This window comes from Ostrinia nubilalis, chromosome 12, assembly GCF_963855985.1.
Source record: "Ostrinia nubilalis chromosome 12, ilOstNubi1.1, whole genome shotgun sequence".
In the NCBI taxonomy this organism is placed as follows: Eukaryota; Metazoa; Arthropoda; class Insecta; order Lepidoptera; family Crambidae; genus Ostrinia; species Ostrinia nubilalis.
Window position 1 is genome coordinate 6,545,680 of NC_087099.1, and position 13,400 is coordinate 6,559,079.

Sequence of the window (13,400 nt, forward strand, 5' to 3'; positions counted from 1 at the left end):
GCTAATAGTCTATTAGGAACTAATCTGTCAGATCAATTCTCGTGGACCCCTATTTGAACGTAGTGAAAGATAACTATCTGAAACTATAATCAACATACATGTTTTTTGTTCTACGAGTATTAAAAAGATTCAGTATTAACATCTCTTTCTGTAACGTCAGTTATTATTTAAAACTTTTTTTTTTAAAAGTGCTTCTGTACTTTTTTACCAGATTGCGTCCCAGCTTATTTTGAATAAAGTTCACTCACTGTGCACTGTTTCGATGCCTCTATTTGAAAAGACAATACCCCTGAAGATTTTCAATAGACGAATCATGAAAATGGGGAATTGAAAAAAGAAACCCCATTCTATGTAACCTCTCTTTCATGAATTGGAGAAGTAAATGAGGTTATTTGAAATGTAAATCTCATTACTCTGTCTGCCACAAAATTAGACATTCCATATTAAAATCAAATAGTTTTCAAACGAGTCTTAATTAAATAACTTGTTTATATACGAACACTAATTACCTTTTCGATGTACTTACCACAAAATTATTAATGTAAACAAACAGTGAGTTATAGAAGTTAATTTAATTAGCATGATGTTATTAGCGTGGATGTTATGTTAGTTTACAGAATTTAATTCATTTTGTTCAAATTAGAAGAGACCCCACCTAGCCTTCAGTGCTTTCAATAATGAGCGTTTCGCAAGGACCAATGTTCAGACCCTTGCTGTTTGAGTTGAAATCATTCAATTAGGTACATATTATGTTGAATATTTATGAACGTAAATTATATTTCTGTTTATTTCAATGATGATTTTAGTAATGATCCTATATTTTAGTGCGTAAAGATGCTTTTGATGATGTTAACAATCTTAATACCTATATACACTGAAAATATGTTTCGTTACTGACAACGATACACGTTTTGTAGCGAACTAAACCAAACCAGGTTTAGCTCACTACAAAACAGTTTATTTAATTTACACAAACCTTATAACCATAGTACCTAGTTAGTAGTAACCTCCAGTTCGCAAGTCACTCTTTTGTGTAAGCAGTAACCAAACTATTTTTTTCTTCTGTGTATTTTGTAGTCTATTACTGAAAAAATACTGCTAAATTTGCGTCAAAAAACTAAGTGAAATACCTACATTTTGGGGGCTTATCCCCGAGTCTACCGTACTTACGGACCTATTGTGGAGTGACAGTCGTCCTGATGCACTAATTAAGAAAGGTCCGTAATAGGGCTGGCGATCCTAACGTCCTATAATTGGAAAGCACTCGGCCAGCTGTTTACCTATATTAAGTTACGTTTTGATGTTGTGTGACCCTATTGAATAATTTAATTAGAATGGAACCCGTGGCATTAGGATAAGTACGATATTTAAGGGAAATGTAACATAATTTCGCTTAGAGCGAAATGCTGGTGAAATAGATGTAGGTAAAGTATACATAAACAAAGTTCATTGATAAAATTAATGCTAGCTAAATATATTTTAATAACAAAATTATAATAATCGCAATTTTAATTAAGCTCCTAATTAATGTGACTATACAGATACCTACGATTATACTAATGCAGATTGAAAAACTTGGATGATAAAAATTGCCGTTGCGTTGATCACTTTTAAGAAACAATTTATTTCAACAATAAGTTAAAGATGAAAAAGTTGAATAGAAAATTTTAATTAGTAGAGATACTATAGTGCAATGGAAATGCAAGAAGGAAACGTCGGAAAGAAAAATATTACTTTAATATCAAGGTGCTACCAAGATAAGAATTCAAAATTGTAAATATTCAAACAGAAAGTCTTGAACGCTGTTGCATTTTCATATAACATTCTTCGTTTTGCAGGAATGAAAGGAAAATATCAGTTTGTAGGATATTATAACACTGGGTTTTTATAAAACAATGTATTTTGTTCTACAATTTTTACTATCTTACCTGTAGGTATGTTACAGTCAGCGACGTATTTTTCGCGATATGGATGTTTTACAGTGCCCACAACGCTCTATGGGTTGATTTTTCCGCTAAATGAGCAATTCACTTTGATTTAACAATAATAGACATATCGTTTTGAACGTAATTAGAATTAAATGGCTCATCTATAAAACTACAGGATTTTCATAGTGAAAGTCTTAATATTATAAGATGGTCATCATAATTCGGCAAAATTAAAGCATATAAATCAAAGCTATCTTCTTACAAACTTACACCGGACCGTTTTTATTCCTTCGCTCTAATGCCATTTATTACTGCAGCACACATTTTCTCGCCTTCGCTATGCGATTGCATGCACCTCCCTACTTAATGGGTTTGTAATACCCTAGCTCGATATTATCACATTAGAGGTTTGAGCACGCAAATGTCATTTGCAGTTTTAATATCGTAATGCACTCGTGAGGTGCACCGCACTTAATTAACTTAACCCTGAGTAATACCATTAAACGGGGAATTTAGGATTGGTTAAGTCTTAACTGGGGAACGGCGAAACGGTAATCCTTTTTGAATGAAAAAAGTTTTCAGTGGGCGAGTTTCCACCGGCCGAGTTTTAAATTAAAATCTTCTGCGTGCGTGAGATTATTTTTTATTGGAAAAGAGAGAAAGGACATGATTGCCAATTTTTCACCTTTTCACATTCTCATCATCATCATCATCATCAACTGCTGAACATAACCTTCCCCCATTTACAGATTTGCCGGTTGGTTCGCACTCATCGATTTTTTTTTCATTGCATTACTTAGGTACTTATCTAAAAGTATCCAATGCGTTTTGAATTTACCGTCAGCGGCTGAGATGATGATTTGGATCATTTAATAACAGTCAACATGAGTTTTGATGTTGAATAAAGCGATTTGAGTAAAAAATATAGCAATCAATTACTGAGCTGAAAGACTATCATAAAAAATATATTACTGCGGGAGATCATGCGATGTTATGAGCGTTCATTCGGCCACAGCATCCGAAAGGAACGAGCAATAAAAACTCTGCGATGCAATATTACCACGGAACCGCAAAGCCGTGAACATGAAAATCCGACAATCTATTCTCAAGCTTTCAACGTTCGAAATAAGAACAGTGTGCTTACCATGAGTTTACGTTATGTGTGCTCGCTAGCGACTGCGTAAAAAAATGACATTAATTGTATGACATATTGTGCAGCGCCCCTAGCGGATACTTTCAAGAAACAAAATCTTCATAGAGATTTTTGACGTACTCGCTAGCGAGCACACCTGACGTAAACTCATGGTAGGTACACAGGAAACAAAACTCGTTGAAACATGCAGAAACCGTTATTCCATTATCTGATAACGAAAACTACTTCTCGCCGTGTTGTTACGAAAGTTATTTTATTAGATTAAGCTCCTTTTGTGTTTAACTAAAGAAAGTTTTGTGTGCAAACATAGCGAAATAACGAACGAACGAATAATTATTAACCTAATAATACTCTTAAAGATCTCATCAGAACCAGATTTCCCATGTTGCCTTTGCCTCCTTCTTTCGCTATCACGTACGCAGCACAAATAAGCGTAGTAAATGTAAGATGGCCGATTTTATTGCTAAAGGAAACCGTTATTTTTTATACATGTCTCCCCATACAAAAGGTTAAGTGTAACTACGGCAATTTTATTCAATATTGCCCTATAAATTTGGACGTACAACGATTATTAATACGAGTATCATTCTACAAAACAGACATAAATAAAAGAGAAAAACAACTTCATGCTTTTCCTATTGCTTTGGACTGAATAAACAGACAGCATTCTAATGAAAAAAACTAAGCTATTTACTCATGAATTAGTCTTAGAACATGCTTTTCTAGGTAATATACTGTTTGCTTTAGTATTACGGTAGAGCAAAAATACTGAAGATTTCAGAGAAAAGTAATTTAAAAATTTAAGTAAATAATAATATAATAAGATTTTACTATGTCAGGAATATTAAAATCCTTTTTTGTATGTGTATTAAGTTCTTTAGCGTTTATATTTTTTTTATTTAATCATTTTTTGTAAAAAGATACTAGGTGAGATGATTAAACAAAGAAAGTAATTAATTGGCTGAAATAATTTTCAAAGTTCAACATCATTAATGTCAATTACACCCTGATCAATTTTGCAAGACCCACAAACTTCCGATCCCCAAAATTAAGCTTAAGAATTGTGAGATCTTTAACCAAAATTTCGCTTTTGGTAAAACTTAATTCCAACATCGATCGAAAATTCATAAGACGCTTCGAGTAGCATCCCATTTATAAAATATTTACGGGCGCGAGAAATCGCATCTCTTGAGAAAGTGCCCCTTTATCGTTTCGCTGCTGGAGCGAAATGCAGAACGCTCATTATTACCAATACTTGCGATGATGAAAGCAATTTTTACTTTATTCCAAATGAGAAAACCCTTAAGAGAGGCTACAACCGACACACACGTGGTAGGGCCGCTACTCCATTATGTATTTGACACCATCGCTGGACGGCCAGAATTGAACTAAGAGTTCTTACATCAAATACTCAAGCCTTACAAATCGTGTAAAAATAAATCACATTCATATTTTAATAATAAGTTCTCTACAAAGTGAACTTCGTAGCTAATTATAAAGAGATACGTTTCAACGCAGTGAGTTCTATGCAAAAAAAATAAGAACTTACCACAATTTATCTTATTAGTTTTCATACAGTATTTCGATTCTCAATTATAAAACTAAGGCTGGGTTGCAATTTACTTTGTCTTTAACATTACGTCAAAAATCTGTCAAACTGCATACACCGGTTATCGTTATAATTACGGTCAAAGTTTGGTGGTGCAACTCAGCCTAAAAGACATAACTACATCATTTTGAAATCCCCAAGTTAGATAATGAACGCCTGCGCACTTTGTGTCCATTATGCACAAAAACTGACTCTACTGCATTTACCTCTACAGTGGCGGCGTACTAATGTCACATACCAACGTCGTTGCAAACTAAACCTTATATCAATGTGATAAAGTTGGCCGCTCCAAACCATCTCTAGGGAATGGTACAGTGTCACAAAACACAGAAACGGGGCGGTTAGTCTCTTTTTTACGGTAAATTGAACTAAAAGGCTTTCAGTAGCAGGCAGGATGTGGCCAACTCCGTCGGACGTCCGGGCTTACGGCTTTACATGCTGCAGTTTTTCTCTCTCCCTCTTATTTATGGGCTCTTCTGTGCTCATTGAGTGTGAACGGCACTCCCTGAAGGTTTGGCAATTGTTTTAAGGCAACATTTAATAGTCAAGCCACTTGAGGTTAACCGTTAGGTTTACGAGGGTATAAATGAAACATTGAAACAAATAGGATAAGAACATTTATCTGTGTTAAATTTTAGAGGCAATTTAAAGGTGGATAAAATGAAGACATCTTAAATACCTAGACATGAATTGATACTTCTGCATTTAAAAATATTATTTGAGTGTAGTTATAATCTAATACTAGTACAGACAAACGCCCGAATTCACAAACAATGCTTGCTTAAGTGAAGCAGCAAATCGTACGCACAGCGTTGAATAGAGCTCTAGGATTGGTTTATGTGTCACCCTGTGCGTCCACGCGCACCGTGACACCTCATAATAATGTTTGTGAATACGAAAATGTCTTAACAACCATAAGGTTATGAGAATTATTCTAATAATAAAGCAGCTAATTCGTGACAAAAATAAATATCTTTCATTTCATCATTTATAAAATTCAAGGTTCGTATTTAATTTTTAATAATGCACAGTAAAAGTGTCCTCTCCACTGCAATGTTTGCAGACCAACAAGGAACAAACTTGGAATACGAAGCATAATATAGCAAGTAATAGTTTCAGTGTACTCTGTGAAGTTTTATATTATTTCAGATCTCCAATGCTTAAGCAATAAACGGAATGTGGGTGCCCAGCCGAGTTGGATTCGACGATTGACCTCCTTCTCGAAATTGGACCTACCTAGCTGGATCGTTTGTCCGAGGTAGACATACTTGTCAACAATCTCAAGAATCGAGCTCCCAACCGACACCGGGAAGTCCTCTACAGTCATTGATGACGGAAGTGTGGAAGTCATTGGGGGAGGCCTATGTTCAGCAGTGGACGTCCTGTGGCTGAAATGATGATGATGATGATGATGATATTTCCATGGCTTGTTTAGGACTTGTTGTGAATTCCTATAAAATCACGACCCAGTTAACTTTGCCATACATTATTGAGCACCAATAATGTCATTTAATGATTGGAAATTTCCGTCAATACACTACTAAGGGTCGATACGTGATATGCAGGGGTCGACGAAAATGTAGCAAATGTCTGCGTATGCACGCGAGCAATGTTCGGCTAGCGAGCGAATATTAATGTTCAACAAATTTTCACTTCCTTACTGTGACTCATGACTACAAGATGCAAAAGAATCATTTAATAATATCAGGGTAGAGGCATTATTTTCTCATCAGTGGGCTGGACTGTTTTATGCAACTGTGTTACTAAAAACTAAAAAAATGCTTTTTAATATTTTTTCCAAATACCTACGTATTGCTGCGGAATTGTCTAAAATAATGTTTTGAGAATATTACCTATTTCTGTGGAATTATAAATACGAACCAGACAAATACTGAATTGATGATTTTGGATTTTTCAATATTTTTAAACAATGAGATGTAATGGAAAACTATCCGTTATTGTTTCCAGGAAAGTTTTTTGAAGTTTGCAGCGACATGTTTAGTCTGGCCACTAATAAAAGTTTTTTTTTAAAGATTATTAGTAATTTGTACAATACAAATTGCTAATAATCTTTAAAAAAAAACTTTCCCGTTAGCTCCTCGTGGTAAGCTAAATAAGCTTGTGTTACGAGTTTACTTGAGCGGCAATGGAATTCGAACCCGCGTTCCTCGGATCTCGAGTCGGCCAGTCCGACCCCTTCACCGTTCGGCTATCGTAGCTATGATAACTAGATCATTCAGCCATCCTGAATTCGTTTAATAAAATGAATTGAAACAACAATATCGATTCATGTAATACTCCTAATACAATCATGAGTATACGAATAAATAACTGACTCAGATTACGGATTTAAGTATTTCATTTCTTTTTTTTTAACTGGCCCATGCAAATTACAAGCACGCATTATACATTAACTCGTGGAACATGTAAACGCGATAACAATTGATTGCTATTGTCTCGATTCACTTGAAGGGCTACAGAATTCAAAGAATTAATTACTTTGCAACGTCTTATTATCTTAGTAGTTCGTTCGTTCGTTCGTTTCAGCCGAAAGATATCCACTGCTGGACAAAGACTTCCCCCGAGGATTTCCACAAAGACCAGTCCTGCGCCGCTCGCATCCAAGCATCTCCCGCGACCTTAACCAGATCGTTGGTCCACCTAATTAGTGGGAGGCCTGCTTAAGCTACGTCTTCCGGCTCGTGGTCGTCACTCGATCTTAATAACTCGATCTCAACAGAAATTTAATAAAAAACAGATTTATTAAATTTATTACATCAAAGAAAAGCATATCAAAAAATGAAAAATGATATTGTTAAAAAAGTTTAAATGACAGTAATTCAATTTTGGGACAAATGGTTATCAGATGACCAATTTAATTCCAGCAACCGAATACTTCACCAAATTAATCAACTTGAAACGTAATATTTATTATTTTCGCAGTCTGCGGTAATGATGTTCAACCATTTTGTGTTATTTATGACGAAACAGATTTTTACTCTGTAGTTATCCTAACCATAACCACGTAAAGTTTATGGCATGTCTAATATCTAATATCTCAGTAATATAACGCGTATACAATATAATCTTTAGTATCTTTAAATGCAAGTTCTCAAAAATATTCTCCATTTACCTACCTACAGTCAAAAGATCAAAAAATGTTTGGTGCAAAGCAGCACCTAAGTATTACAATGACATGGAATGACTATACGAGTACTTAGAGGACAATAAGCAATTTCATAAGAATAGAACATAGAAAACAATCAACTCAAGATAATGAAAATATCGTCATGGATTTATATGTATATGCTCATCATACCGTATAATATTAAATCGCGAATATTACTCTACTCGGAATTTCGGTTGCATATCTGTACTGTACCTATCTGTCTCTCAGCCGTAATAATTATAACGAAAATATGAAAACAACTTTTCTGGAAACAATAATGGATAGTTTTCCATTACATCTCATTGTTTAAATGTTGAAAAATCTAAAATCATCAATTCAGTATTTGTCGGGTTCGTGTTTTATATAGGCAGGTATTTATAATTCCACAGAAATAGGAAATATTCTGAAAACATTATTTTATACAATTCCGCAGCAATACGTAGGTATTTGGGAAAAATAATTAAAAAGCAATTTTTTTAATTTTTAGTAACACAGTTGCATAAAACAGTCCAGCCCACTGATGAGAAAATAATGCCTCTACCCTGATATTATTAAATGATTCTTTTGCATCTTAGTCACGAGTCACAGTGAGGAAGTGAAAATTTGTTGATCATCAATATTCGCAGACATTTGCTCTATTTTCGTCATTCCCTGCATATCACGTATCGACCGTTAGTAGTGGATTGACGGAAATTTCCAACCATTAAATGACATTATTGGTGCTCAATAATGTATGGCAAAGTTAACTGGGTCGTGATTATAAAGGAATTCACAACAAGTCCTAAACAAGCCGTGGAAATATAAATTGACGTAATTATGAAAATGAAGCTATTCAACTATGAAACTACTTTGGTAATGGGTCGGCGTGTAATGTTTTAAAGTGGAATAAGTTCAAATTAGGTGTTGCAATTAAAGTCAATTGTTTTGGGCGTCTGGCGTTATGAAGGTTTTAGAGTGTTTTAACAAACCGTTATTATTATGATTACAGTGTCATTATTTCAATGATTTTTTTAGCATAAACCTTATAAAAACGTTAAACCACGTAATGTAAGTCGAAAAATAAAGTAAATCAGTAATGGAAAATTTCATCACTTGTCAATTAATTATGTTATTAATTATTTTCTTTAGCATTTACTAATTAATAAACTTTAAACAATATCTACACTTGAGGATAACTTCGGAGATATTATTGTGTGACTTGAAATATCCAGACCTACGTGCGGAAAAAACCTTTATTTTCTAACTCAACAACCGGATAGCTTTCAAAACACAAAGAAATTACAAATCGCGGACTAACAGAGGGGTTTGCCGATACGAAACGGCGCCATTCTTGTTTTTGTTTGTTTTATATTCTGGTGACATCACAAGCAATTAGTATTCTGTTTCTGTGCGGGCGACTAATTGGATTGTTAGTCAAATTGACACACAAACATTGGTTGTGGCGCTGACAATGGCTGAGCAATAACAGCCAGGTCATAAAGATAGACGAGCGGTAGAATGGCGCGCGCACAAAAGCCGTCTTGTTACGGGAGACTGAAACGTGCTTGTAACCGTATATGCGTTTGTCAATTATCATTGTATTATTTTGAATGAAACGTAGCGTTCATAGAGGACTGAAGTTAAATAGCCTTATCGGGGGAGAAAATGTTAGAATAATCACGTAGTCTCCCTTGTATAAAATGGTTCGATTACATAATCGAACCATATCGACTAAGATTAGGTACTCGTCATTGGGATGTTCGAATTATTTTTTTAATCTATTGACTCTATGAAGACGATGCCTCACGAAGCCAGGTACTATAGCATCTTACTTATTTGTAAATCTTACTTAGATCAAAAATGTAGTGTAAGTTGTAACATACTGATATCATATTTACGACTTTTCATTTTCCGGGAAACTAACTTGCACGCTGAACCACGCAAGCTACTATACGAGTATGTAGTGTACTGTAGGACATCAGAATCCTTGATGATATAAATGTAAACTCATATCATTGCTCGGCGTTGTGTTTAGAACAATTTGTTCTATTCCCACTGTGTACCGGTTGCGGCATCGGTGGACGCGTCATTTTGCCTCTTACGTTCGGTCTGCAAATGGAATTTAATCCGATTATTTATTGGGGCGTGCCGACACGGATAGCGGCGGAGTGAGCACGTAATAATTGGACTGTGATCATCCAGATCGAATGTCCTATCCAACGTGAGTCCGATTGAGGGCGATGTAATACATCAATATCAATATTTCAAATTGGATTCGACGAAGAAAAAACACGTGTGATATTCCCAACAGCAAAATTAGTCGATTTTCCGTTGATTTAAGGATTCTACTCACCGTGTAGCTGCCTACTTGCCTATTCATTCAGTTTTGTGCCTATATCTTCAGGCAACCTGCTATTAATAGCGCAGGTAATTAGAATGCTAATGCCGATGACAGTACACCAAATTACCGGCTTCCGGAACATTAAAATCTAAAATGCCTGTTTAGCTAAATACGAGTATCGTAGTATATACCCAACCACTTATACACAATTATCTAAACATTGACTCAACTTACTTAAGTGTAACTTTGCAACCAAAATACATTATCTGTTGTTCTGCCGACTTATCTGCAGACATTTTTACGCCGTACATTTTTTAAACTCCATTAGGTACACAGCCAAAACCGACAATGTAACATACAGCTTCCACGGCACACATACATCAAAACTCTTTTACGTGTAACATTGATGTAGGGGCATTGGCGGTATCTCGGTTCACGCTCCATAAAGCAAACAGATCCACACGAACAATGTATAAAACAAATATAGAAGTCTGCTAAAATTTCACGAAATCAGCGGAACAAGCCTGGTTGGCTTACAGTTTAAACGCAGGTGTAGAAGGGTCACTCGGGGGCCACAGAGGAAAAAACGCTTACGACATATTTTCCCAGTTGATACAAGTCAGATCAAAGCCATTCCAACCTCATTATGTAGACATGCAGATTAGTTCTCTGCAAAGATCAGCTACATTAGCCATCGTAGAATGAGTTAGCTCATCTGTTTTTTGTTTAATAGATTAACGACTATAGAAAAACTATTTAGGAAAAAGTCGAAATTCCTTTATTTGCATGTGCTATTAAAAATAGAGCTTACAAATCATCAAATATTAAAATAAAACAAAAAATAAATAAAAGACTAAAAAAAAAGTTTTGCTCTTAAGAAGCCTTCACATATTATTATCTCATAATCTTTTTGCCCTACCAGCGCGCTTCGAATGCGAACTAATACGAATTGGTCACCAACCATGACCGCTAGGACTCAGCATCATTATGATCACTAGGGAGTCTACATTACTCTTTTTCGGTAGTTCCCGATGACATAATTTACTGTACGAAATAAGACTACTTCGTCTCTCTTTACTGTTTACAGGCAGCCGTTGTTTGCCTTTCAAATGTAACTGCTCATCAAAACAAGCCTCTTCGTTAGGTAGCATCAGTGTTTAATATAACTGTAAATTCTCCTCTTAGGAGCTATGAAATGTTCGACAAAGTTAGTCAGGATTCTTTGTTATGCTACGAGTAGGTGTAACGTCTTTATTGTTAAACAGGTTTTGATATTCATTTTTTTTTATTTAATGAAAGAAACATACAGCTTTTATATTTCATTCTCATGAACAGTTTTGTTAGTACATAAAAAGTTTCCAACGTTCGTTAGTTCGTTAATAGCGAAGACATATAATAGGTTACGTAATTACTAGGTAATTTTACTCATCAGAAACAATTAGGTATTTTCAATTAGTACCGCTTTAAAAAAAATACAAATTATGATCGTTATTAAGTTTTGTTTAAATATTACCTACGAATACTTATGGTGTTTCTATTTCATTGTGCTAGTTTCAAATAAGTTCTGAAATAACGATGAAAATGATTTATTGCTCTCGATTTACTTATAAAATACTGGCCGCACTACAACAACAACGTGCGAAAAAAAAACATTAGAGGTACCTATTCTAAATTCAAATTTTAAAATTTTTAGGCACATCAAAATTCCAACCCATTTTAGGTCTTTGCATAATCCGTCAAACGATCCTTTCGCAGATCAAGGCTTTAGGACACACTCCGGCTGCAGACGAGTCTCGTATCGAGTCGAGCCTCAGCTGCATTAGTCCAAATCCTCCAGAGGCCACTGGCGATCTCGCCTCTAGCAAAGAGAAAAACTCGAACAAGAACTGGCATTTTAATTAAACCGCCCCTGGAGAACACTGTCAAAATAAATCGAAAAGATCCCACACTTTTTCGGGGATTACTTCTTAATTAAAACTTTTCACTATTCCATTAAAAAGTTAATTATACAATTTAATGTAAATACCCAGATAGATCAAGGAGCTCGGTGTTTTCTCCTCAAATAATAGGAATGTTAAGTTAATTTACACAAAGTTAATTAAGTTTTTTCTAAATTGTACAATCTTTTTTTTACAAAAAGTGTTTATGTCTAATTACTTTTTGGTTTCAGCGCTTTGATTTTGAATTTGAAAAATTCAAAAAGACCACTTGAACATCTTTTTTTTTCATTTATTTACCAATTAAAATTACAGACAATTATTTTGTTTTACCAGCATTCATTCTACTTTTAGATATAAGTATAATAAATAATAATAAATAAACAAATATCCTTGGACATTTTACACTGCGCTTCTAGTCCCAAACTAAGCAAAGCTTGTACTATAGGTACTAGACAACGGATATAAACATACTTAAATACTTTTTTTTTGTAAATACATACATTTATACATAGAAAACACCCAGTCCAATACAAACAAATATGTTCATGCACACAAATGTTTGTACTGTGCGGGAATCGAACCCGCTACCTCCGGAATAGTTGTCCGTTTCGAACCACTACACCAAACGGCCGACTAATAATGACACAAAACAAAACTAATGAATCACCTACTTAATTTGTACCCATAATTTTATCCAAATACATTATTTATTCTCTCTAAGCCAGGAATTATTGTGGGAATTATGTCAATTGTCCTACCATACCTCCAATTAACTTAATTTCACCGGACTGAATAGTGAATAACTAACATAAACTAGTTTTATGCTAAGTGGAACGAGCATAATCTTACAAAATATTTATTTATGTGTTTAATGTAATGTGACATAATTTTACACATTTGAAAAAGAAAAAAAAACTTTTATATGTAAATAGAAGTATAATGCTTGTAATAGATTACTCTTTCTTTGTAGATCGTATCTAACCTCCCTTTGTGCTTACTTACTCGCATTGACACGATGAAAGCACTCTCACTTATTGCTGAGCGCTATCTATTCTTTCTACATCATTGTATTGCAGTGGCCTTAGTGCGAGTACACACGCGGAGCAGAACGCGGGGCGAAAAGCTTCGATAGATTTTAAATTTGTATGAGTAAGCAATATTTTTAGATACGCCCTTTGTATATATACGCCCTTATACTCCAATTACTAAAGTTTTTATACTAAGTATGTCGCATGTTCTTACGAGTATACCATAACTTAGCATTTGAAATTCACGTAAACC